The sequence below is a fragment of the Sus scrofa genome, chromosome 13 (assembly GCF_054392235.1).
Source record: "Sus scrofa isolate SSC_HxYL_T2T_F1_AM1 chromosome 13, Sscrofa_HxYL_maternal_Yorkshire_Landrace_v2.0, whole genome shotgun sequence".
Taxonomy (NCBI): domain Eukaryota; kingdom Metazoa; phylum Chordata; class Mammalia; order Artiodactyla; family Suidae; genus Sus; species Sus scrofa.
This window is the reverse complement of record NC_139395.1, coordinates 208,220,102-208,244,855: the sequence shown is the minus strand read 5'-3', so window position 1 is coordinate 208,244,855 and position 24,754 is coordinate 208,220,102. Positions and strand designations below refer to the sequence as shown.

The following is a 24,754-nucleotide window of genomic DNA, read 5'->3' as shown; positions in this document are numbered from 1 at the left end:
GGCTTTCTTGAGCAATTATTAACTTACAGTGATCTCCCAACATCCTCTAGATTTCCCTCTCTAGCTATGATCCTTCATTGGGACTTCTACAACTACTTTTGCCTACTCCATCCCTATCAACTTTGTCCCTATTAGAATGAACTGTGCCCCCTAAAAAAGATATGTCTAAGTCCTAAACTCTGCTACCACCTGTGAACATGATCTAATTTGGATGGAGAACTTCTGCAGACCTTGGCAGATGCAGGAGAGACCATGTGAAGATGGAGTTCGAGAATGGACACATAGCACTTCCATGAAACAAGTATGCAAAAATGAACGTCCCACTGTGGCTCAGGTCTCTGCTGTGGCATGGGTTTGATCCCTGGCCTGGAAACGTCTGCATGTTGCAGGTGTGGCCAAAATACAAATCTTCTTAACAATAAAATCAAAATGAGATCAGAAAAATGAAATAAGAGAGATTTACAAATTGAAGGTAACATAATCATTATTTTTTAATTCAGAATCACTTACATGGGAACTTCATACTTGGGTTGAAAATTCTGTGATCTGGCCCTCAGGTACACAGAAAATTTCTGATTAAAATTTTAATGACCGGCTTATTGCTGGTAGGAGGTTTCGCAACAGCAAAATAACAAATGGCTGTGACAGTTGGATTCTGTTGATTCCCAGTCTTCCTCATCCCACTCCCTCAAAGCATTTTCAATTTACACACACACACACACACACACACACACACACACACACACACACACAGAGTTGCATACACACACACAGATACAAATATATATACACACACATTTTACAAGAGTACTCATCTGTTTTACTAGAGCAGCCTTAAACAAAAAACCTTGGTAAATTTTTGTATCTTTAAAACAAGAAAAGAGAAGACTTTTTGTCCTCTTCTTATAATCCCTCCTGAATAGATTTTTGGTAAGAATCCTTTTGTCTGTGTCTCCAGCCAGCACAAATCCTGTTTTACCTTTTCTTTCAGTATGTTTCTTTTAAATCAACACAAAGGAAAAAACAAATTGTGATTGATGAAGAAAGACACTTGATGTGGCTGCAGCACACGGACCAGCCTGACAGAAACGACCACAGTTCTCCTGAAAGTAAGATTACAAAACCACAACCAGAAAATGACTTTCACAATCAGCCTCTAAAACTAATACCAAACATGTGGCACCTCATGCTAGAGCTCCTGGAAATTTTCCTACAAGCTGTAAATCTGCATCTGTAGACCCTCCAGCAGGAACTAAACTTGTGTCCTGTTTTTGTTAGATTTGTAAAGAGCTAAGCAGGGAGGTTTAAGTACAGTGTGGCTGTCTAATGAAATGCTAGTGTAAACAAGAACAGCAGCAAGCAGAGAGAAGAATGGACAAGAGGATTTTAGCAATTTTCCATCTACTGAAAGATGTCTTTCCTGGTTTCTCCCTCCACATTTTGTGCACCTACTCTGAGTTCAACATGTGCCAGAGACTGGAGGGCATATGGTATAAGCCAGATTTCTGCACTTCAGAGAACTTAAAATCTATTTGAAGAAGCAAACGTAGCACAGGAACAATTAGTTCAAAAAAACATACCAATGTAAATTTGTTGCATTTTAAGTGCCTTAAAATGTCATCAAAAAGAAGTTCAGTGATAACTCCTGGAGTGATCTAAGAAAGCTGCAAGATGAAGTGAGTGACTTAAGATGAGTCTTGAAAGGTGTGGAATCTACAGGGAGGAGACATATGTAAGACTTCCCAATGGAAGGGAACTACAGGAAGAAAGGCAAACAGTGTTTCTGAAATTTTAGTATGAGTCTAAGTATGACATTGCGGGCTTTCATGGTGATGGTAGATAATAGGCAGATAGATAAATAGATAGGCCAATAGATAGATGATAGATAATGAATGTTAGAAAGACAGAGGAGAGAGGTGATAGGTAGATGATAGATGATGATGATAGATGATAGATAGATTATATATGGATAAATGGATAAGAGGAAGGAAAGAAAGAAGGAAGGACGGAAGGAAGGTTGGTTTCCCTGAGATGCTACTACCAGACTTTGTTTCAAAAAATTTTCACAGGAGTTCCAGAAATATGGGCTTCTAATCCATCTCCCACACACGCAGATGAAGAGGTAAATCCACAAGCCACATTTTAAAAAGCAATGAACTATGAGCCAGACTGACAGCTCCCATTTGCTTTACAATAGGGATGATGATTTTATTAACGTAGTGCCTTTCCATTTTTAAACACTGTCATAATTGTAATTTTACTTCAGAGAGGAAGGTGGGAAATACTTTATTTCCATTTCAAATGCAGGATTCCAGGGGCCAAAAATGTTTTGTCACTTAACTAAGATCTGAGCTAGTTAGTGGCAATACAACCCAGGTCTCCTGATAACTAGGCAAATACTAATTCCAGAATAACTTGCAAAATTTCCTGGCCCTAAATGAATATTGTTATTTTGGCCTTCATTTAACTGAAGAAATATACAGATACATAGATGAAACTGAGCAGAGCCCATTTCTTGTTTTTAGGGAATAAGTTTCAGCTTCAACCTTCCCTGAGCTTCTAAAGGCAGGCTCAAACCATTGCTAATTGGGGAATGGAGGGGATGCAGAGACCAGGGATGAGCAGTCAAGAAACAATAGTGCAGCCTTGGGGCAGGGTCCCAGTTCCTCCCCAAGGAATAACAGTACCTTTGAGTTCTTTAGACAGAACTAAAACCCTGATAAATGGAAGATGTTAATGAGGCATTCTTCATTCCTGAAAGAAGGATCACCTCGCCAGCTTTGAAAAACAATGAAAGCTTGCATCTACCCTGATCCTTATCTGCAGCCCTATTTTTCACTCCCAAACTATAAAACCACCTCCTATTCTCTCTTTAGAGTTTTTAGGGGTTAGGCTGCTGTGACCCTCCTTTGCCTGGCAAAGTAATAAAGTTATTTTTTTTCTCCTTAACCCAAAGCTCTGTCTCTGCATTTCTATTTGGCGCCAGTGGACAGAGGCCAAGTTTGGGCAGCATAGATAAGCTTATATTTAATCAGAATGTTCAACTGCCTTTCTCAAAACTCAGCTTCTATTTTTTTCTGTTACATATTCATTCAATCCTTCACTCATTTCACAAAGTTACAGGGAATCTGCTGCATGCCTGACTAGAATCTAGGTTCGAGGAACAGAAATGGTCTCTTCCCCTCATGCAGATGACATTAAGCAAACAATTACAATTCTGATTATAAATCGAACACGTAGGGAAATAAGGGATACTATAGGACGTAAACAAAGGGAGTTCAGAGAATTTCCACCAGGCAAATCACCTTTAAGATATGAAAGGTGGCCAGTAGTCTAAATGGGAACATCTATATTTGAAGAGAATAACATGCTATCTTCAGGAAACAGAAAAAGACTTGATGGCTGCAGCACATGAACAAAGAAAAGGAGAACGTTTGGTGAAGTTGGATAATTTTACCAAAGCAAGACTCCTGGATGCCCCACTGCTGAGCGTCACAGAGGGTATCCACTGCAGGCTCTAAGGAAGAAGTTCTCATAAGCTATGGCAAGAATTTGTTCTTTTTCCTAAGAGTAATAAGAAGCCATCAAAGATTTTTAGTTAGGAAATGATGTGATTAGAACTGGGTTTTGAAAAAAAAAAAAAATCAGTGCTTCAGCATACTGTTCTTTACAAAGAAGTGGAATATACATGGTTACCAGAAATCCAACTATGGGGCCATTCCAATGATTTCTGGAAATATCAGTGGTAGCATGGAATAGGATTGTGGCAGTTCAGAGAAAGAGGTGTGAATGTGAAACTGACAGCATCAATAACCTGAACCTAGCCAGAACCCAGACTGGGACTTGAACCCATGTGCCGGGACTTGAACCCATGTGCCAGGACTTGAACCCAGCTTAAATCCAGGTTGGGATTTAAACCCCCATGCCGGGACTCAAACCCAGCCTAAACTCAGGTTGGGATTTGAACCCACAGGTTTATATTAGAATCACTCCCCCGGTGTATGGACTTACTGAGGTTCAGGTTCTTCATGTCCCCTCTCAAAAGGAATTCAGTGAGACAAAGTGATAAGCAAGAAATAGACTTATTAGGATAGGACACTTGTAAGAAATGCAGGCTGACCGGCAAGGAGGATCTGCCCTGAGGATCTGGTGGGCTGAAGTCTTTCATCCCAGTGGGGTGCGGGTTGGAAACGACCACCTCTTTCTCTTTCTTCTAGTGGTAGCTCCTCCTTTGTATCTGGTAAGGTGTATATTCAAATCACCAGAAGGGCAGTCCTCAAACTCCTGCCCTTGGTGTGAATCTGAATGCAGGCCTCACTCCATCCCCCAACCAATGACCTGAGGGATATCTTGGGTTTCCACTAGTCAAGCAAGCCTGCCTTTTCTGATGGCCCTCTTAAGCAGTTATTAACTTACAGTGATCTCCCAATATCCCCTAGTTTTCCCTCTTTATCTATGATCCTTTATTGGAACTTCTACACCTACTTGTGCCTACTCCATCCCTATCAGATGGATAGCAGAGATGTCTGGAAGGCAGAGCCAACAACCCAGTGGTGTTTGGATCTGGGATGAGGGAGAGGGAATAGTCAAGGGTGGCACCCAATTGTCTGACAAATGGAAGGGTGGTGTTCATGGTTCCCTGAGACAGGAATAACTGGAGCAAGAGCAGTGTTGAAGGAGGAGAGAAGGAAGGAAGATAATTAATCAAGTTTGAACTGGGCTAAATTTTGGTTGCCTGGAATCCTTCTAAATGGAGATAAGATAATTGGATATTCTGCTTGGAACTCCAGAGAGAGGTCTGGACTAGATAGCCGCAAACATGAGGGTACATGAGACCCCAGAGGAAAGCATACTGAATGAGAGGAGAAGATTGCTTAGAAAAGAATCCTCAGGCAATCCAAGCGCTGAGGGTTATGTAGAGATGAATGGTAGCAAAGGATGAAGAGGAGCCATGAGAATGGAGGCGAAAATCAGGCCAATATGGTGTCATGGATGCTACAGCAACATGGACACATTTATGACAGTCTTTCAAAGTCATCTTAAAACGTCTAAATTCCTGAATCTCTGATAATATAGAACCTAATACAGCATGACGGAAAGAATATCCAGTCACTGGTGGTGGTTAGGGAACTTCATCCTACAGTAAAACCATATTCTGATCTCTTTATTTTTCAACCACTGGCAAAATATGCAGGGTTCATTACAAGACATCAAAAGCAAATATAACTCCTTATTTTTTTTTAAAAAAAAATAGAAGATCGAGGAGTTCCTATTGTGGTTCAGCAGGTTAAGAACACAACACAGTGTCTTAGGGATGTGGGTTTGATTCCAGTCCTCACTCAGTGGGTTAAGGAGCTGGTGTTGCCTCAAGCTGCAGTGTAGGTTGAAGATGTGGCTTGGATTCGGTGCTGCCATGTCTGTGACACAAGCCAGTAGCTGCAACTCTGATTCGACCCCTAGCCTGGGAACTTCCATATGCCACAGGTGCAACCCTAAAAAATTTAAAAAGAAAAAAAAGAAAGAAAGATAGAAGAGAAAAAGAAAACAAAAAATAAATAGAGGATCGAAAATAACTCTGCCTCCCTCTGAAATAGATTATTGAGTTTGACACCATTGATAGCCTGTTTCTTCACTTACTAATTTTTGGCAATTTCACTCAAGAAAATTACATGTGTCACTATATGATTCCAATGCAATTATTTTCCTCCTTGGAACTAGTTCTGGCTAAAATTTCACCAAAAGAGAAGAGTAAAACTGTTTGAATCAAGGTTTTTTTTTTTTAAAAGTATCTCTGGTTTTTGGATTTTCACATGCACCTGGGATGGAGACTTGTCTTCTTTCCACTGAGACAATGGGCAGTTTGATGTGAAGTCAATTTGGCTGTGATGTCTATCATTCCACCATGCTAAGTGCTTTATATGAATAACCGCATTTTCCTAACAAGCAATCCTATGAGCATTTTATAGGACTTTATACTCCAGTTTATAAATGAGTAAAATAAAGTTTAGAGACATTAAATAAATTATGCAAAAATCACTCAGTTGGGAAATGGCAGAGCCTGGAATTTAAGTCAGAGCCTGGGTTCTGAGGACTGCCTACATTTAAGGACTGCCTACATTTCTCTCTTCAACAACCTCATTTCCAGGGCCTCTTTATCCTCAGGGCCCTTTTATCCATTAGGTAAACAATGTCTGGGGTCCACAAAACTGTAAAGGGCCCATTAAAAAAAAATGCTTTAATTGTATTTACTTTAAATCAGATGAAAACATGAATATAATAATAATAAATAATAATAAATCCAGCTTGGATTGTGTTCCTCTTTATACCAACATAGTCATAACATATTATTTTTTGTTTGTTTTTTAAAGGATGAAGAGGGCCTCCAAGGCAAAAGTGTCCATGACACAGGAAAGCCAATGCAGCGGGTATCATCTCCTGGACACTAAAATCTGCTTGCTCTCCCTTTCTAAACCCCTTCAGGCTGCAAATTACACCTGGGTTAATGTTTCCCTTTCAATGTAATAAAATAATAATAACAAATACTTATAGAGCTTCTACCATGTGCCAAGTGTGGTTTTGAGAGCTTTATATGCATTATTCACAAAACCCTGTGAAGGAGATGCTATTATTAGCTTCATTTTAAAGAGAGCATTTGATGTTCTTTTGAATCATATCCCACCTACATAAAAATACCAAGGCTTCTTTTGAGATGTGTCTTCAAGCCCAGAATCCACCCAGAGTGGCTTCACTCATGCAGTCATGCAGTCATTCACATATTGTTTTAACATGTCTATCTTAAGAAAGATGCTCTGCAGGTCTCTGTAAATATGAGAAGAGGAAAAAGGGCATGTTGCCAATAGTCTGATGCTAAACTCATGAGTATTTATATTTATAATGTACCTCCTGATAATTCAGCTACCTGGATCCTTAAAAAACAGCTCTGTTATCTGTGAGATATTTGGGACCTGGTTTTGGTTCGCTGGCCTTTGGTTGGTGGTCTTCAGGTGTTTGTATGTTTATTTGTCTAGAAAGGTAAGAGAGATTGTGTAGTAAATTACTTCCCTTTTGCCAGTGTGTAAATAGAGCATAAATAGCTCCCTTCCAGAAGTTTCTACATGTTTAACACTGAGTTAATAAGAACTTTCCATAGAGGATTAGCTTCAATACAAGTCTGTTAAACCTTTTAGATGTAGCTCATATATGTAATAATATAAACCTAAAGCATTATTTCAGCCTTTTTTGCAAGATATAAAATTCACCTGGTTTTCTGTCATGAAAGTGGTGCCGCTGTTACTGTTGGCATTCAGGATTAAATCAGTTTGATTGTTCTACTGTTTTTACTTTTCAAGTACAGAACAACTGCACACTGCCTGATATCATTAAGATAACTTGAGGATGACTGGCCATATGTTGACAAAAAGAGAGATGCACTATTGTGATTAAATAAAGCAGCCACACTATTGTTAAAATTCCAACCACTTCTCCCCCACCTCACGGTTCACTGCTATTAAAACATTCTTTCACAGAAATGAATACATTGCCATAAATCTCATTTCTTTTTCAAATTCTTTTTAGTTTGCTATTGAAGCCTCAAAGCTCTTCTTTGGTATATCAGGGAACTCAATAAATGGGTCTTTCTTTTTTTATATATATAATTTTTTTATTTTCCCACTGTACAGCAAGGGGGTCAGGTTATCCTTACATGTATACATTACAATTACATTTGGGTCTTTCATTATTAGTAGTAATATCAGGAGTTTTGACCTGGTTTCCATTTGCATCAGCTGTTACAATCATTTTTATGCAGTCTCTAGTTAACTACTACTAAAATAAATGATAGTGGACTCTTTTTCCATAACAATGCTGATTTAAAATGTTTCAATATTATTTGCAGGAAAATTTTACCTTCCCACCTGACTGATTATCATATTTAACAAAGCTCTTTTTCTGTGAAAGTAAAAAAGCAAGGCAATTGCCATCATTTGCATGCACACTAAAACTAGCACAGGGAATGTGACCTTCATTTAGGCGATGAATAATGTTCTAGCTTTATCCAACCTGCCTGCTAATCACCACAGCACAAAACTGTCCTGTGTTGGGCAACTGGATTATTTTTGTAAACAAAAAGTAAATTTTCTTCTAACTTGTCCACATGTTTACCTGTAACAGAGGACTAACATAAGGAAGGCTCTAGCTAGGTGTTATTGGTGGGATACAGACTAGTGATAAGGAAAAGCACTAGCACATTCTTTCTTTGTGTCTTATTTGGGGTATAAGGCCCTATACTAACTCAGTTAAAACTCTCTACCCATGCAACTAGGGATCCTCATACTAAGTGAACCAAGTCAGAAAAAGAAAGACAAATACCATATGGTATCACTTAGTGTGGAATCTAAAACGTGGCACAAATGAACTTAACTACAAAACAGAAACAGGCTCAGGCACATAGAGAACAGACTCGTGGTTGCCAAGGGGGAGGAAGGAGGGAATGGGATAGACAAGGAGTTTGGGATTAATAGATGCAAACTATTGCATTTAGAATGAATAAGCAATGAGGCCTACTGAGTAGCACAGGGAACTATAATTTTTTTTAAATGTAATGAAAAAAGACTCTCAACCAAAATGAAAGCAGTAGCCTACTAGACACATTTTTATTAAAAAAAAAAAAAGATCTACACTGCTATTACCATCAAAAAAAATGAAAAGACATTCAGACTATAATGCATAAATTTATGCCTATTATCAGCAGTCCAGATGGAGTATTTTAAACTTTCTAAGAAGCCCCTAAAAGAAGTAGGAAAGAGATTTGAAATTTCTGATAATTACAATAAATACTTTTGTGAACTCTGAGGCAGATGATAGGCTACTCTTCTACTCTTAAGAAATAAAACTTGAGGGGGAGGGGTGGGATTGGAGAGAAGATTCTGGCCCCTTGAACTCAGAAAGCATGTGTCCTTTAGCAGCTGCTATTAAATAAATATTCTGAATCTATAACAGCTCCATCTCTGGTGACCATTTGTATGGTAAACTCAGGAAAGCACAGTTTTAGAATATCTTATTTATGTAGAGTAGGAAGGAAATAATAATCCACTCTTCTTTCCTGCCCAGAAGTTTAATTCTCTGCTCCGGAAAGGAAAATTTTATATCACCAGCAAATATATAATGAGCAGCCACTTAAAATTCTGGTTTCATTAATCATCATATGCATTTGCTTTTCTTTTCCAGTTTTTTGCAAACTCCAGTATAAAGACATATTAAAAACATCGATAGATATATAGATGATAGATAGATGACAGATAGATAGAGAGAGAGAGAGAGAGAGAGATAGACAGAGATAGATAGATAGATAGATAGATAGATAGATAGATAGATAGATAGAGAGATAGATAGATAGATATAGATATAGATATTTATAGAGGATATCCTGTGGCTGATGGGCTAGCTGATTAGAGCCTTGTCCTGAAGCTTTCGAGGTCCAGATTTTGGCTCTGTTCCATGGCAGGAATTGTACCCTGTGATATTGTGATTTCTGATAAGAAATATGTCTTAGCCTTCATCTGTTTTCTGGCACAGAGCTCCTAAAACCCTTGGAATTTCCTAACTGATGAGAGGGATAAAGGTGCCTTGTGTTATTTAGTAAAGTGACTTTGGGAAAGTCCTTAGGTAACCTAAGGATAAGGGGCTGACTGCCAGGAGAACCAACCCTGTGACTTGAGACCTTTCAGTCTTGCCCACCACCACCACCCCAGAAAAGAGGGAAGGGGCTGGAGATTGAGTTCAACCACCAATGGTCAAAAAGTTAATCAATTGTGCTCATGTAATGAAGCCTCCACAAAAACCCAAAAGGACAGGACTGGAGACCTTCTTCAATTGGTGAACATGCAGAGATGCTGGGAGGGTGGTGCTCTGAGAGGGCACGGACGTTTCATGCCCTTCCACATACCTTGCCCTATGCACCTTTCCTCTGGCTGTCCCTAAATTATAGCCTCTCATATTGAACTGATCATCTGCTAGGTAAAATATTGCTGAGCTCTGTAAGCCACTCCAGCAAGTTAATTGAACCTGAGGAGAGGTTCATAGGAACCTCTAATCTACAGCCAGAGGTCAGAACCACAGGTGACAAATGCATCTGAAGGCAGAGGGACTTACTGGAATTTCCAGGTAGACGGCATCAGAGTCAACTTGAATTGTAGGACACAAGCTGATGTTTTGAGACTTGCTTTCTGTCAATGTGGGGAACACCTCTCACCCTACACACACACACACACACATATGAATTATTCTCAGAACACATTTTTATATCTTTATTTAGCCAAGTTCTAAAGGCAGTCAGTGAGCCCCAAAATGAAGAAGGTGAGAAACATCAATAAAAAAGAACAGGAGTTCCCATTATGGCCCAGTGGTAGTGAACCTAAGATCCATGAGGATGCAGGTTTGATCCCCGGCCTTGCTCAGTGGGTTAAGGATCTGGCATTGCTGTAAGCTGTGCTGTAGGTCATAGATGCAGCTCGGATCCCGAGTCACTGTGGCTGTGGTGTAGGCCAGCAGATGTAGCTCTGACTCAACCCCCAGCCTGGGCATTTTCATATGCTGCAAACTAAAAAGCCAAAAAAAAAAAAAAAAAAGGCAATCCATCCTTATGATTAAAAGAAAATCCCATCACGAGCCCTAATAAAGGTACATAAAAAATCTGTTTGGATATGTATAAATGAATTATTCTGCTGTATAGCAGAAATTATCACAACATAGTAAATCAACTCTACTTCATTAAAGCATAAAAATAAATATATAAATACAAAAAAAAAATCTGGACAAGTTAACATTTTTATTTGAAAGCATGTCTCTCCAAGGCATAGAGTGTGACAAATAACTCACTTGCAGCTTTGATAAACCAGAAGAACAACCAGAAGAAAATGCCCTGAGTATGGGTCTTAAAGAAAGATAAATGGCATTTCTGAAGTTTTTCAAGTGTCATCTCTTCTGGGGTTTTAGAATGTTGGTTGGTTAGATTTGCAGATTAGAAAGTCCTTAGCGCACGAGGGTCAAAGAGGCCCAGATGTAAAAGACACCAGGCCAGGCTGGCCCCTACCTGGACTTTAAGGGAAGGGATGATAGAGAGATGGTTTGTGTCTGTACATGGTGTGTTGTGCTTACTAGGGAGGAGAGCGAGAGGAATCTAGGCAAAGAAATCTTAGGAACAAAGAGCATCCTTCACATCAAATTTCTCTAGAGCCCTAGAATGGCGGCAGGACAAGGTGAGGGTCCAGCAGAAGAAGCAAGGGAAAGCCATCGATGTCTGGGATGCACCACTAACAGCAGCTTAGTGAAGGTGTGGACAGACGGGACGCACACTGGAAGGGACTTGAGTCTGAAGATCACAGGGACAGCATTACCTTCAGTAAGGTGTTCAGAGATGAAGGGCTATTAATACCTGGGCGTTGGCCATAGCAGGCCAGAGAGACTAAGCAAGAGACCTTGTTCCCAAAGGCGCACAAATCAAGAAGAGCCTGAGGGACAGTGGGGACCTGAAGCCAAGGCAACAATCTGTATTCAAAGACCCAGTTGTGGCTAAAAGGGGCATCACCATTCCTAGCAACACTCTACACAGAAGTCTACTCATAAAAGCAGGCCTCCAGGGCTTGGAGAGCCAGTGGTAATTTATGGGAACTCAGAACATTCTGGTAAAGATCTTAACAGCTAAGAAGAGGAGCAGAATATCACTTAGGAACTTGCCATACCCAGAATGGCCTCAAATAATTGGCATACTTCTGAGAGCAGAGATATTTTAACTTTCTTATTGTCCTGAATGGGGAAATATTCACATCAGTGACGAAGGCGCTTGCACAGTCTGGGCAAACACATCAAGGCCAGGAGATGTGCCTTCATGTGCATTCAGCTTGGCTCTGCAAATTAAGAACGTCGTTACCAGATTGTTATCATCCCCTGAGGAGCTCTCCGCCACCGGTCACATGAGTACTTTCATCCACAAGCTGTCTTGAGTCAATGCCAGGGCAACAGGTTAAATAAAACTGACTGAGGCAATAGCCACCAGTGCAAACTCAAAAACTCCAGCATGTCATCACGGCAGCCTCAACAGCTGGCCAGTTGTGAGCTGCAAAGAAAGGAACAAAAGTAGAGGATGCTGTGAATAAGATTCTGACACTACCATGGTAACCATAAGTTTGGTTTTGAAATCTTTCAGTCTTTCTCTGTTTTGAAGATTCCTTTGTATCATTTATATTAGATTCTGCATATTAATGATCTCATATGACATTTGTCTTTCTCCGTCCGACTTACTTCACTTAGTACGATAATGTCTAGGTCCATCCATGTGGCTGCAACTGGCATGATTTGCTTCTTTTTTATGGCTGAGTAATATTCAAAGGGGATATGTGGGGGGAGGGGAAGTTAGGGGGCTAGGATTGACATATACACACTACTATCTATAAAGGAGATGGGTATAGTGAAATTGTGTACCAGACCCTAAATCTTTGTGTTTTAAAGCAAAAGGCCTTTCCTTTTGCCTCCCAGGCCTCCCCTCGGTCTCAAAAGGCTGACTCAGAGTTAATGATTAATATATATAATATAATATGTAACAATATTAATATTTAATATTGTTATAGCTAAAAACTAGTTAAAACAGTCTCCACGATGCTATGTCTGGTCTTGGCCACTAACTTATTATTAAGGCTTACTTTCTGGTTAGAGTTATACTGCACCTAGTCTGACTTTTCACAAATGATCTCTTCCTTGTTTAATTGCTTTCTTTTACTAATAGCTGCTTTCCAGTTAGAGTTATATTGCACCTAGCATTTTCTTTTGTAATCAAAACACTCCTTAATACACTTCCCTGTAAGCAATCTTCATTCCCGAGAGACGGTCAAGGAATGATAATCCCAAAGAAACTATCACCGGACCCACCGACACCAGCCTTGACAACTCAAGTGACCTATGGATGAAGAATAATACAGACACCTTAATCAATAGCCCTGTCTTCTGAGCTAAACCTATAAAACCCCTTGGTATCCCCTATCAAGTGAGGCCATAGTTTTGAGGCACTAGTCTGCTGTGTCCTCCTTTGTCTGGCAAAGCAATAAAGCTAGTCTTTCTCTTCCTCAAAACTCTGTCTCCGAGACTTAATTGGTGCCGCTGTACAGAGGCCTCATTTTTGGCTACAATAGCACAGGGTAATTTATTTAATATTGTGTAATAACCTATATGGGAAAACAATCTCAAAAGGAATGGATATATGTATATGCATAATGATTTATTTTGCTGTACATCTGAAATTAAAACAACTTTGTACGTCAACTATAGTCCAATTAAAAAAAAAAAAAAAAGATTCTGACTCTAAGAAGCAGCCTTGGAAATCAAACTCCAGTTCTGACATTAGAAGACCTGGCCATAAAATTTGGGGAGTTGTTCTTCCATAATGAAAGAGAAATCCAAATAATTGAATAAGGCAACTAAAGAAAGCAATTAAATGGGATGCTTCAGGATAGACATCACGGCCATTAATAGCAATTAATGCCTTTTGTTCATAGTCTTATGCGCGAGGGGTAATTTCTATGTAGTAAAATGATCTATTTTTCACTTCATTAATCAGAAAACATGATCTTCATGATGAAAAAAAAAAATGGCCTTATTCTACTTCCTAGCCAAGATTTAACTGCAAGTGCTTACAATGAGGCCTCATTTTCTCCAGACTTTATCAGAGTTAAAAGACATACTGCAGCCCCTTAGTCCGTAGACCGTAGATTATTATAATAAATACTTAAAACCACTTATCAAAATAAAAAGCCAAAACACCCTCTGCCATGCACTGGGCCTGATTTTTTAATCAGAGTCTCACGCTTGCTAATTGGAAGTACTCAGGGCTCCAAGTGATTCGTCCTCTCGTTGGCAAAAATGAAAAAGGTTTTACACGGGAGATGCTTTAGCACTTCTCCCAACTAGGTCACCCTCATTATACTAGCTTTGAAGCTTCCACTGCATTTTCCTTCCTACAAGTCACTATAAAGAAGGGACCATAACTCCGGCCCTTGCAGCCAATGACCTACCAAGTGGCTCTTCCACGTGAAGGCTGCTATCGCTATACACATAGCCACTTGCCAAGGGGAGAGAAAATCAGTTCCTTCCAGAAGATTATTAAAGCCATTTGATTGTATTTATTTTACGATTCTACACTCTCCTGCCTGAGAGGCAGGCTGGCTTATTTTATCTGTTTGCCAACTTATTTATAGGATATTAAAGAGACAGAGGGCACAATAGAGCAATTGTCAGCAGATGTGTTTGCTTTCTTTTGTGTTGTTGTTGTTGTTTTTCTTTAAAATGTGGCTGGAATGGTAATGAGGTTGGAGAAACGCCCTCTTACCCAGAGTACCAGACCTTGCTTTCTGCACAGGATCTTTCTTTGTGTGTCACAGAGCAAAGGCGGCCAACAGTGACTGCATCAATGGCCCCTGGAGAGAGGAGGAAACGGACAGGGGGCCCTAGGAGGTGACAGGAGCATGGAGAAGGCCAGCAGGCAGCAGCCAACTTGAGAAAAATGTTAATTTCCTCTGAGGCCAAAGGGGAACAACTGTGAATATCAGCAGCAGGTAGAGTGTGTCTCTATAAACCAGGTAATCGAAGAAAGAGCTTACCCCTTCAAACATGGAGCGTTCTTCTGACTTGGGCAGCCCCTTCTCCAACTGACTCCGGAAGACAGCTACCTGGTTAAGTGCAGGGATAGACATATTAAAACTCACCCTTTCCTTTCAATAATCATTATTCTGTTTGAAACTCCAAAGAAAATCAGCTCTCCCAGAACCCACCATCTGCCAGTCCTTTTGAAGGACGGCAGAGGTGGCCTACTCTGTGGGCTGAGATAATTAGTTCTTAAGGCTTAGTTAATTAGGACAGTTGTCTCATTATCAACCAGGTGTCTTTCACACAGCTTCAACAAACTGACTCAGAAGATTCATCTCAGAAACCAAGTCAGGGCTAGTGCCAGGAACCCCAATACTGATAATCAGCATTCCCATTTTCAGAAATGTCAATACAAAAGACAAAGACTTTTACTCTAAACCCAACATAGACTCATAGAGCCAAAGGAACAGAGTAAATAAAGAGAAACCCAATGAAAAATAAAACATACTGGTCTTTGGCAATATTCCTGTTCCCTTCTTTGAGCCAATGATGTACACACATTCCTTCTTGTTGACGAAATCTCAGGCTGCTACATTCCTAACCACCTCTGCTGCAACTGCCCCCTTACGGACCTCCTGCTAACACCTCCCCATCAAGCTTTGAACTTATGAAAGGGACAAATAAAGGGGGAGCCATTGTTTTCTCTGAAGAATCAAAATGGAGGCAGAGGTTGTCAACACTGACTATCGGTCATGAGAAATATAAAACCTTCTGTCTGTTGGTCTCTGTCCCCTGACTCTTCTCGTCTACAGTTCTGTCTTGGTTTTATGTGGTACGTTTGGTTACAGGGTTTGTCCATGATTCCACATCTGCATGTCTTAGCAGTCCCAGGAGAGAGGAAACGCCATCATGGGACTCTGATGCAAGGTAGGAAGGACTCTCACTTCTCTCCTCTCTTCCTTTCCTCTTAAAATTGTCTTTCTCTTCACTTTCTCTTCCATTCTTCTGAGCCAGAAGCTGGTTCCTCTATTTTTATTGCTTGTCAGTTGGTTGCCTTCCAAATCTACCTAAACTATCTCATGTTCCTCACCACTCTTGACTCATATTTTTATCCTAACCAGGCTTCACTACACATAGATTCTCTTCATTCCCACAATACATTTCTATATTCCTATTTAAAAAAAAAAAACCAACAACTCTATTATCCATGTACTTAAAACACCTTTTTTTCTATATCCCTCTTCCACTGCAAGCATCTGGAAGACAGGGATTCTGATATGATAACACAGTTCAGTGCCTGGACCATAGGAGGTACTTAATGAGTTTATATCGAAAGATTAAAAAAAAAAAAAAGATCAACATGTGGAAGGTGGGAATCTGACTGTTCTGTCTTCCTTCATTTAGATGTCTTTCCCACCCCCCATGACCGACTACCAAACAGTGTGATTTGATTGTACAACTATACCTTCACCATTATCAACTTTGAATTTGTAGAATGACGAAAGCTCAGGATTAGTTGTGCTCTTATTTGTTTTTTATTTCATTTTTGTTTTTGTTTTTTGGGCCACATCCATGGCATGTAGAAGTTCCCAGACCAGGGATCCAATCCACACCACAGCAGTGACAACACCAGATCCTTAACCACTAAGCCACCAGGGAACTCCCAGGTGTGCTCTTAAAGATTGTTTCACACAACATGTACTTTCTCTTGTTAAACTCTCCTCTTCCTAAGCAATAAAGAACAGGCTGCATGGTTGCTTTCTTCTTAAGGAAAGTGTAAAAATTTGGACATTTGGGAAAATATTAGGAGTGGAAGCATAATTAGACAAATGGAGGTTGTTCCTGTAAGTCTGACTCTTTAGCTAAAACGTCTGGATTCAAACTCAGCTTTGCTACTGAATGATCAGTTTACCTTGAGTATGGAAGTTCAGCCTGTAAGTACCTTATAGGTCTGACATTTTGGTACTACTTCATAGACAAGTCATTGGAAGTAAAGACAGATGATGTATGAGAAATGCTTTGTAAACTGGAAATAAATATATGGTTCTTTGTCCTTTTGGAGAGTAATTGAAAACCTATTTGATAATAGCAAAGAGATTCATTCTTACAATTATTCCTCTGAGGGGAGGCCAAGGTGGCATTGGAGGTTTCTGTATAAGAGTATGTGTGTCACATATAACCATATGGTTTTGGTTATTCATTTACCTGTTATCTCATGAACACAGGCTTGTAATGCATGTAGGCAAGTTCTGACTTGGCTGTAGATTCCCGTTAAGGTCCTTCTTAGATTTACATAGTATCAAGTATTCTCTTTCTCACTGAGACCTTTAGTTGTAAATTCTGTAACCCAAATAACACAGTCAGCCCTCTTTGTGTTCAGGTTCAGCATCCAAAGATTCAAACAACCAGGGATCAAAAATACTTGAAAAAAAATTCAGGAAGTTCCAAATAGCAAAACTTGAATTTGCCATGTAGTGGCAACTATTTACCTAGCACTTACATTGTATTAGGTATATAAGTAATTTAGAGATGTTTTAAAGGAGGAAGGGAGGGAGGAAGGAAGGAAGGAAGGAAGGAAGGAAGGAAGGAAGGAAGGAAGGAAGGAAGGAAGGAGACAAAAGAGAAAGCAGGTCAGAGAAGGAAAATAACCCTTGTGTGCAAGGCATCATTTCCAGAATAGCTTAATACTAGTATGACTGACTAGTACCCTAAACTCCTCTTTCTCTTTCCAAAGCACCCTTCTGATGAGATCCCAGTCTTTCTCTCCTCCTGTGTTATAGGCATCTGAGATTTCAGCCTGGAATTTGGAGTGTGTCTTCAACCTCTGTTCCTTCACCCACTGAAGAGACTACCATTCATTATTCGCATCAGAATGACCTGTGACTTCCTAAATATCCCGTCCCTTCAGCTCACCTCAGTGTTCAGCCCGAAGTAGATCCTCCTTGTCTCCTGAGTCTGGTCCCTTGCCTGAGAGCCCTCTCTCCTCTGGTCCAGACCCCCGTTTCTAGTGCCAAGATTAGCACAGCTGCACTTTTGCTCTTTTCGAGTCCCGGCACCTTGCACTTCCATGCTCCACTGCTGCAGCCAGAGGGCTATTTTCATGACTACTCACACCATGGTCACCACCATCACCAACAGCTCTTCCACCCCTGCCACGGGTCTCAGGGGTGTTCTTTCCTCTCCTGCTTCATTTCACAACTCTTTCCCTCTCACTACCTTCTCTGACCTCCAGAACCTTCCTTCCATTGCTCAGACATGTCATGGTCATTCCCACCTCTGGTATCTACATGTGCCTGTTCCTTTTTCATGCACACTGCCCCCCTCTCTACCCCACCTCTGTTTCCCCCATCAATGCCAACTACCTTTCAGATTTTACTGAAGTTTAACTTCTTAGCGAGGCTTCACCTGACCTTCCAGACCGGATCAGGTTCTGTTGTTAGTTGTTTGCTCCATTTCTACAACACATTTGTGGGACTTCAAGCCCTCTTCAAGGAGCTAGAACTCAAAGCCTCTGGACAAGACAAGAATTACCAGACCCTTCTCATCACCTCACCATCTCATTGTAATGTCCCCTCTCCCACTTTGAGCAACCTGTCCTATTCCTTCCTGCCCCCTACGAGGAATGGTATATGGCCCATTCCTCATCCCTCCCATAGGGACCTTTTATGCCCCCAACCAATCAGCAAGTGTATCATAAGACTCCTCTTTTCCCAACCAGTCAGCAGGTCAGCAGGTGTATCCTAAGACCTCTCCTCTCCCTGGGCTGTAAAAACAGACATGACCATGCACTTGGGGTCAGGGCTCTTCCTGATCATTAGGAAATAATCCCACTGTGTTAGCAGCATCTCTTATCTCAATAAACTCTTCATTCATTTCACCCTGCTATGTCTGGAAAATCTTTTTCTGACCCATGCATATGGATCAAGACAATATTCTTTGCCTTCTGAACACTAACCTGAGTCCTTGATTATACACACATGTCTCTGGGTGTTTCATTTGAAGTCATGCTTGTTCCATCCACTAACTGGAAGCACCGTGAGCTCAAGGACCACATCTGGCCAAGCTCATTATGTCATTCTACTCTGTTCCTGCCATATGTGCAGTGTTCACTGCCTGAATGAAAGGTTTCATGTCAAATTCACAGAAAACCTCATTGTGGTTGTACCTGAGGACACACAGAAGTGTAGCCACAAACATTGGCTCCAGCTTTAACCCCAACTGGCATGATTTTCCTATACCCTGACACCACCACCTCCATCCAGACAACAGCCAACTTTCATTCCTGAACAGTCGTATAAAGTTAACAGGTTTGCAAAATCAAAATTTTTCTGGGTACAAAAGACACATTTGGCAACTGGGTCCTTGTAAATGAAATTTTGTTATTAAAGAAACGAGCCAATTAGAAAAGACTCTTTGGGGGAGATTTTAATGAAGGAAATGTCTACACCCCTTCCAAAAAAAACGAAACCAACAACAACACCATCTGGTATAAATCTAAAGAAAACTCACCCTGCTAATGACATGTGCAAACATGAATAATGAATCCTCCAGGGTAGCAGAAAAAGCGTCCTCTCTCTGATGTGTATAAGTATTTTTAGGAGGTCTACATTATTTGAGGAAACTTTTCCAAGGAAAAGGAAGAGCAGCTTTTCATTTTCAAGGTGTCAATCAGCATTTGAATTAAACGAGAAGACCAAATAAAATCCTCCAAACTAATAGCGATTTCAAACTGGTAAATTCTCTCCAAATCTCATTAACATAAACGGTACCAGAATATATGGTATTCAGAAAGCATTGCAGAAGTTGGTCTCACTGAGCCAAAGAAGGCTGCAAAACAAACATTGTCAGAGAAAACAGAGCTTCCATCAAAAGCAGGAATACGCACTGCACTGGGGGCGCTGAGATAAAAAAATGCTATTCACAGAAATACAGGGTTTCCAGGGGCAGCAAGCAGGACGCAGCTTTCGTGGACGGCTGCCACCAGGCGACCACTTTGGGTATTACAGCTATTTGAAATGTTTCAATCCAAAGATTTCTCAAAGAAAATTACCTGTGAAAATTCTCAAACCTAGAGAACACATTCTGGCATTTTTTCACCACTCTATCTCTCAAACTATCATTCTGACAAATTACATTTTCCCCTTAAAAAAAGTATCGGGAAGCAAACAGAACTGATAGCTAAATTGATCAAGCATGCTGCATAAAATATAATAAAATTTTTGTCCTCTTTGTCCTCTTTGTTGCCCCTTAGGGCTTATTCAATGAGCCTGTTTTTTGGTTTTTGTTTTTTGTTTTTTCTCCTGCTCTAGGATGAAAATTCAGGCAGCCTCCCACACTGTCAGTGGGAATGTAAATTGGTGCAGCCATTCTGGAGATTGGTGTGCAGACTCCTTAAAAAAACTAAAAATAAAGTTACCATATGACTCAGCAATCCCACTCCTAAGCATATATCTAGAAAAGACAAAAATTCTTATTTGAAAAGATGCATGCACCTCAGTGTTCATAGCAGCACTGTTTACAATAGCCAAGACTTGGAAACAACCTAAATGTTTATTAACAGAGGAATGCAAAAAGATGTGGTATACATATATACAATGGAATATTGCTCAGCCATAAAAAAGAATGAACTAATACTATTTGCAGCAACATGAATTGACCTATTATATTAAGTGAAAGTAAGTCAAAGACAAAAATTATATGATAACACTCATATGTGGAATCTAAAAAATGATACAAATGAACTTATTTAAAAGACAGAAACAGACTCATAGACATAGGAAAAAAAAAAAAAAAAACAGAAAAAAGTATGTTTACCGAAAAGGAACAGGGAGAAAGGTAAATTAGGAGTTTGAGATTAACAGATATACAGTACTATGTACAAAATAAACAACAAAGACTTATTGTATAACATGGAATTATATTCAGTATCCTATAATAACCTATAATGGAAGAGAATCTGAAAAGGAATATATATATATATATATGTATATATATGTATGTATATAAATCCAAATCACTTTGCTATACATCAGAAGCTAACGCAATATTGTAAATCAACTATACTTCAATTTTTTAAGAAATGGGGCAGCACAAGGCTTTTCTAGTTACAAGAAACATTGTTGCTATTTGATTCAAATAGTCGGCCCCTATGTTTTTGCCAGAATTCCAAGCTAGCATTAAAGGTGAGTCAATCCCAATTTAGGTCAGAATCTAGCAGAAAGCTGATGTTGGGGTAGGAGAGGATATGTTGTCTCTTTTCTAGCTTAGCATTTCTAACCCCTAGATGATATTTGGAGCTGGAGGTGAGACCATGAGGGTGGGGCCCTCATGATGGGATTAGAGCCCTTCTAAGAAGAGGCACAGAGAGCTTGCTCACTATCTCTTTCCAGGAGCAGGCACTGAATAGAGGCCACAGGAGAACACAACAAGAAGGAGGAGGCCATCTGAAAACCAGAAAAAGGGTCTTCGCCAGAACCGAATCAGGCTGGCACCCTGTCTCAGATTTCCAGTCTCCAGAAACCTCAGAAAATAAATTTCTGTAGTTTAAACCACCCAGTCTATGGCACTTTGTTGTGGAAGCCTAGTTGACTAAGACACTAGGTGAGTGGCAAGACCCTTGGAATGAAGCAGCTGTGGAAGTAGCATCAGGGACCTAGTCCACAGCGCTGGGAGCAAGGCAAGCTGCTTCAGCAAACAGCCCAGCAGGCATGCAGATCTGCAGTGATGCCTAATCAGACTTCAATGTGACTGGTTAGCCCAGGCCATGACATCTTATTTCCTGTTCATATATTCCCTTTCCAGTCTCTGTTCAGTTTTCAGAAACGGGTGGCCAGGTCACAACTTGGTGGCCATAGCAATGAAAAGGGAAGGTTTTTTGGAGTAAGATTTCTTCCCTGATGAAGGAAGACAGAAACCACAGGCAGATTTCTCTCTCTAGTCTTTGCCCTTTCTTATCCTTGAGTCCCATCTTGATTCCTAGAATATTGCAGTAGGACAGTAGGCATCTTGCAACACATAAGCACTAAGTCAAAAAGCCCATAGACTGAGGATGGAGAACTAGAAGAACAGAAATTGTCTCCGTCCTTACAGATATTGCTGAGCTGCTGTCCCACACCTGGACACACCTGTATATTAATTGGTTGGGGAGGTAACTACATAACCTTATTAATCAGATTTTCAGTTGCTCACAGGGGAATTCGTTCACACCCATATTGAAAAGGACAAGTGATAATGTGCACACAACAGAAGGACACTAGTAAGTACCTCCAAATGCCATCTTTTGTGAAGCTAAAGAGAGAGGTACATGCAGGCCCCATCGTTTGGGGGTAAATCTGGTCACTCTTCTTGGAATCCGTCATCCCATCTTAACTTCTGGTGGAAATTCAACTTCCAATAACCGTCAATGTAGGTGTTCCTACCCTGCAAGAAAGAGTTGCTAAGTTATTTGCACTTCATAACATGCCTGCTGGTATTTCAATATTCAGAAGAAATGGAAGATGTAGCAAAGTACCAAAAAATAACACTAATAATAATACTGAGGAAATTGCTACTAGCTCATGAGCTGCAAAGAACCCCAAAGTAGAGAAAGCACTTAGGAGCTTATTTTTAGTCTGCTTTTGCTAGGATTGAAGATTCATATATTGGCAGCTCCTGACTTTTATGCATTGGACTTTCACTTAAGCTTCAGTTTCATGCACTGTGTGTTGATCTGATTAAATCAGTTTTTATATGACACATAGGGACACTTCTACTTCTATTTCTACTGATCTATAAATCATGGTTTGAGCCTGCCCACCAACAGATCAGTTCTACCAGCAGTGCCATCTCGATCAAAACTACCCAGTTTGTCAGAGTATCTTGAATTCTACTTTATTTCATGTTACATTGTGGATTGACAGAAAAACACAAAAAAATAAAAGTTTCAAGACTAAGACAAAAATCACAGTTCTCCTCAATGAAAAAACAATGAAACAAAGATGAGACTCACTTCATATGGAAGGACGTAGCATATATTTAGCTTCAATCCACCTCATATTGGATGCAAACCAGTTAATAACATCCTTAACGTTATCCCCCCCACAAAAAAAAGAATAATATGTACAAAATACTAGAAACCTATTGTCAAATATTGAGGCTAAAAGGCTAGGGAAAAAATAATGATTTTGTAATATTTCTTATGTGCTGGAAATAAACCACATCACCCATCCATTGGTCATCATACATAGATCCTAATACACATTTTGTCAATACATTCCCAAAAATAGGAGACTGCTTTTATTATACATTGGGCTCATCAGAACCTTCAATGAAAGAATAAGATGCCATCTCATTAGCTTTTCCAAATATTTGCAATTACACTAAGTTCCCCTCAGATATTTGCTGTCCTTTAGAAACCAGACTGCAAAGGAGACACACAGGGTTTCTCAGTCATTTCTCCCCGTCTCCCTAATAAACCAAACTTCCACATGCACAGAAATAGGGCATCTGATCCCCGCAGGCAATTAATGGTCCCCCATGAGTCAACGTCTGGCCTTGGCAGTGTTTTCCTCCTAACAATCTCCCGGGAGAATTACACACAGGGACCCACCTCTGATTGATTATAGACCAGATATGAGGACATTGCCACACTCTCCCTGTTATTTACTAATAAATGCCCTCAGCCCTGCACCCCGCCATTAATTCAGCTCATTGTAGAGAATCTTGAGAGTGTCCACTTGAGCCGGTCTTTCACCTCCTGCATCCGAGAGATGGAGTCATTCAATTACGGGCTGCTTGTACTTCTGCTTTCTGCCTCCACGCACTACCCTTTTCTCACAGGGTCAAAATGGCTTTGTTTTTGTACAAAGTTCACCTTTCATATACTTCCCCTTCTGAATGATGATGACCTTGAGATGTTCGTTGCTTGATGGTAGCCCTTTCCAATCAGGTACCTCTTTACTTTTCTCTTCTCTGGGCCAGTGACTCACCCTCCTCCTCCTTCGAACAGAGCCATTAACAGTCCCTTTCCTCCCCCTAGTCCCACAGAAATTCCCCTCAACACGTCTCTGTTGTAAAAATGCCTTTTATCAAAATTCAACCTTCATATCTTTGGACAGCATCTGTCCTAAATATTTTATAAATATTTATAACAAAGTATTTTATAAATATGTATAAATATCATCCTGACTCTAAAACTTGAAGTGATAAACTGATTTTTTTAATGATAAAAGGCAGCCTTTGCTTGATGAATTTAATAAAAGCCTCAATTTTAAACATAATTTTACTATAAATTCATGATTTTATGAAGAATTATAAGCACCTATTTTCTTTTTTTCCTTAAGGTCTGAAAGAGCAAAAAATGACAAGGGTTATTTCAGTATTATTGTTTGTGAGGAAAAAAGTTCTGAGGTAAGATGTTGTTAGATATTAAAATCAGTTACCAAAAGATATTGCGAGATTCCCTAGACCTGAGTGAATGAAATTTCAGAATGAATTCTTATTTGCCTAAAAGGAAGCAGGGGATGATTTTAATGACTTTTGCAAGTCTAATTCTATCCAATATTATGCCCAAGTTGTATACATGTTTTTTTGTTTGTTTGTTTTTTGTTTTTTTTTAAAGCATCAAAATATATGGTAGAAAGCACAAAAGTGACTGAGTGCAAATGTAAACTATCTTCAGGAAAATATGCATCTCTTGATAAAATGCTGCAAGAAACCCACATAATCCTCTTTACATGTCCGTAATGATTTCTGTTTGAGATTAATTCTGGTTATATATTCATTAGGAAGGGTACAGTTTATCTAGGGGAGTGATAAAAAATTAACAACCACTTCTCATTTTATTAGAGGAAAAGAATCAGTCAAACAGTTTAATGTACATGATTGCAAAGACTTGGAAGCAAATTAATGACATATTCCCTTGTCATACATAAGTATATTCCACCCTGTTGGGGATATATTTATTTCACTTAATAAAATAGCCAATGATGATTCAAAACTGCTTATAATCAAAGCAGCAATTGGGGATTAAGGGAGGATGCTGTGTTAATATGCAGAAAGAGTAGGAGGAAAAAAAAAACAGAGAGTAATGTATAGATAAAAACTTAAGGATGAAGAGAAATTGAGGAATCAGAACTTGCTACAT

At 39.7% G+C, this 24,754-nt stretch overlaps 1 long non-coding RNA gene across 1 annotated transcript in view; it reads right to left on the bottom strand.

Moving 5' to 3' along the window:
* Positions 1–24,754, bottom strand: part of LOC146397853 (uncharacterized) — a 137,258-nt gene that overhangs the window by 57,237 nt on the left and 55,267 nt on the right. The window contains exons 2-3 of the long non-coding RNA XR_014825119.1: positions 21,895–22,050; positions 11,927–12,112 (exon numbers count right to left, since the gene is read on the bottom strand). This is a non-coding gene — a long non-coding RNA (uncharacterized LOC146397853). The remainder of the gene's footprint in view (positions 1–11,926; positions 12,113–21,894; positions 22,051–24,754) is intronic.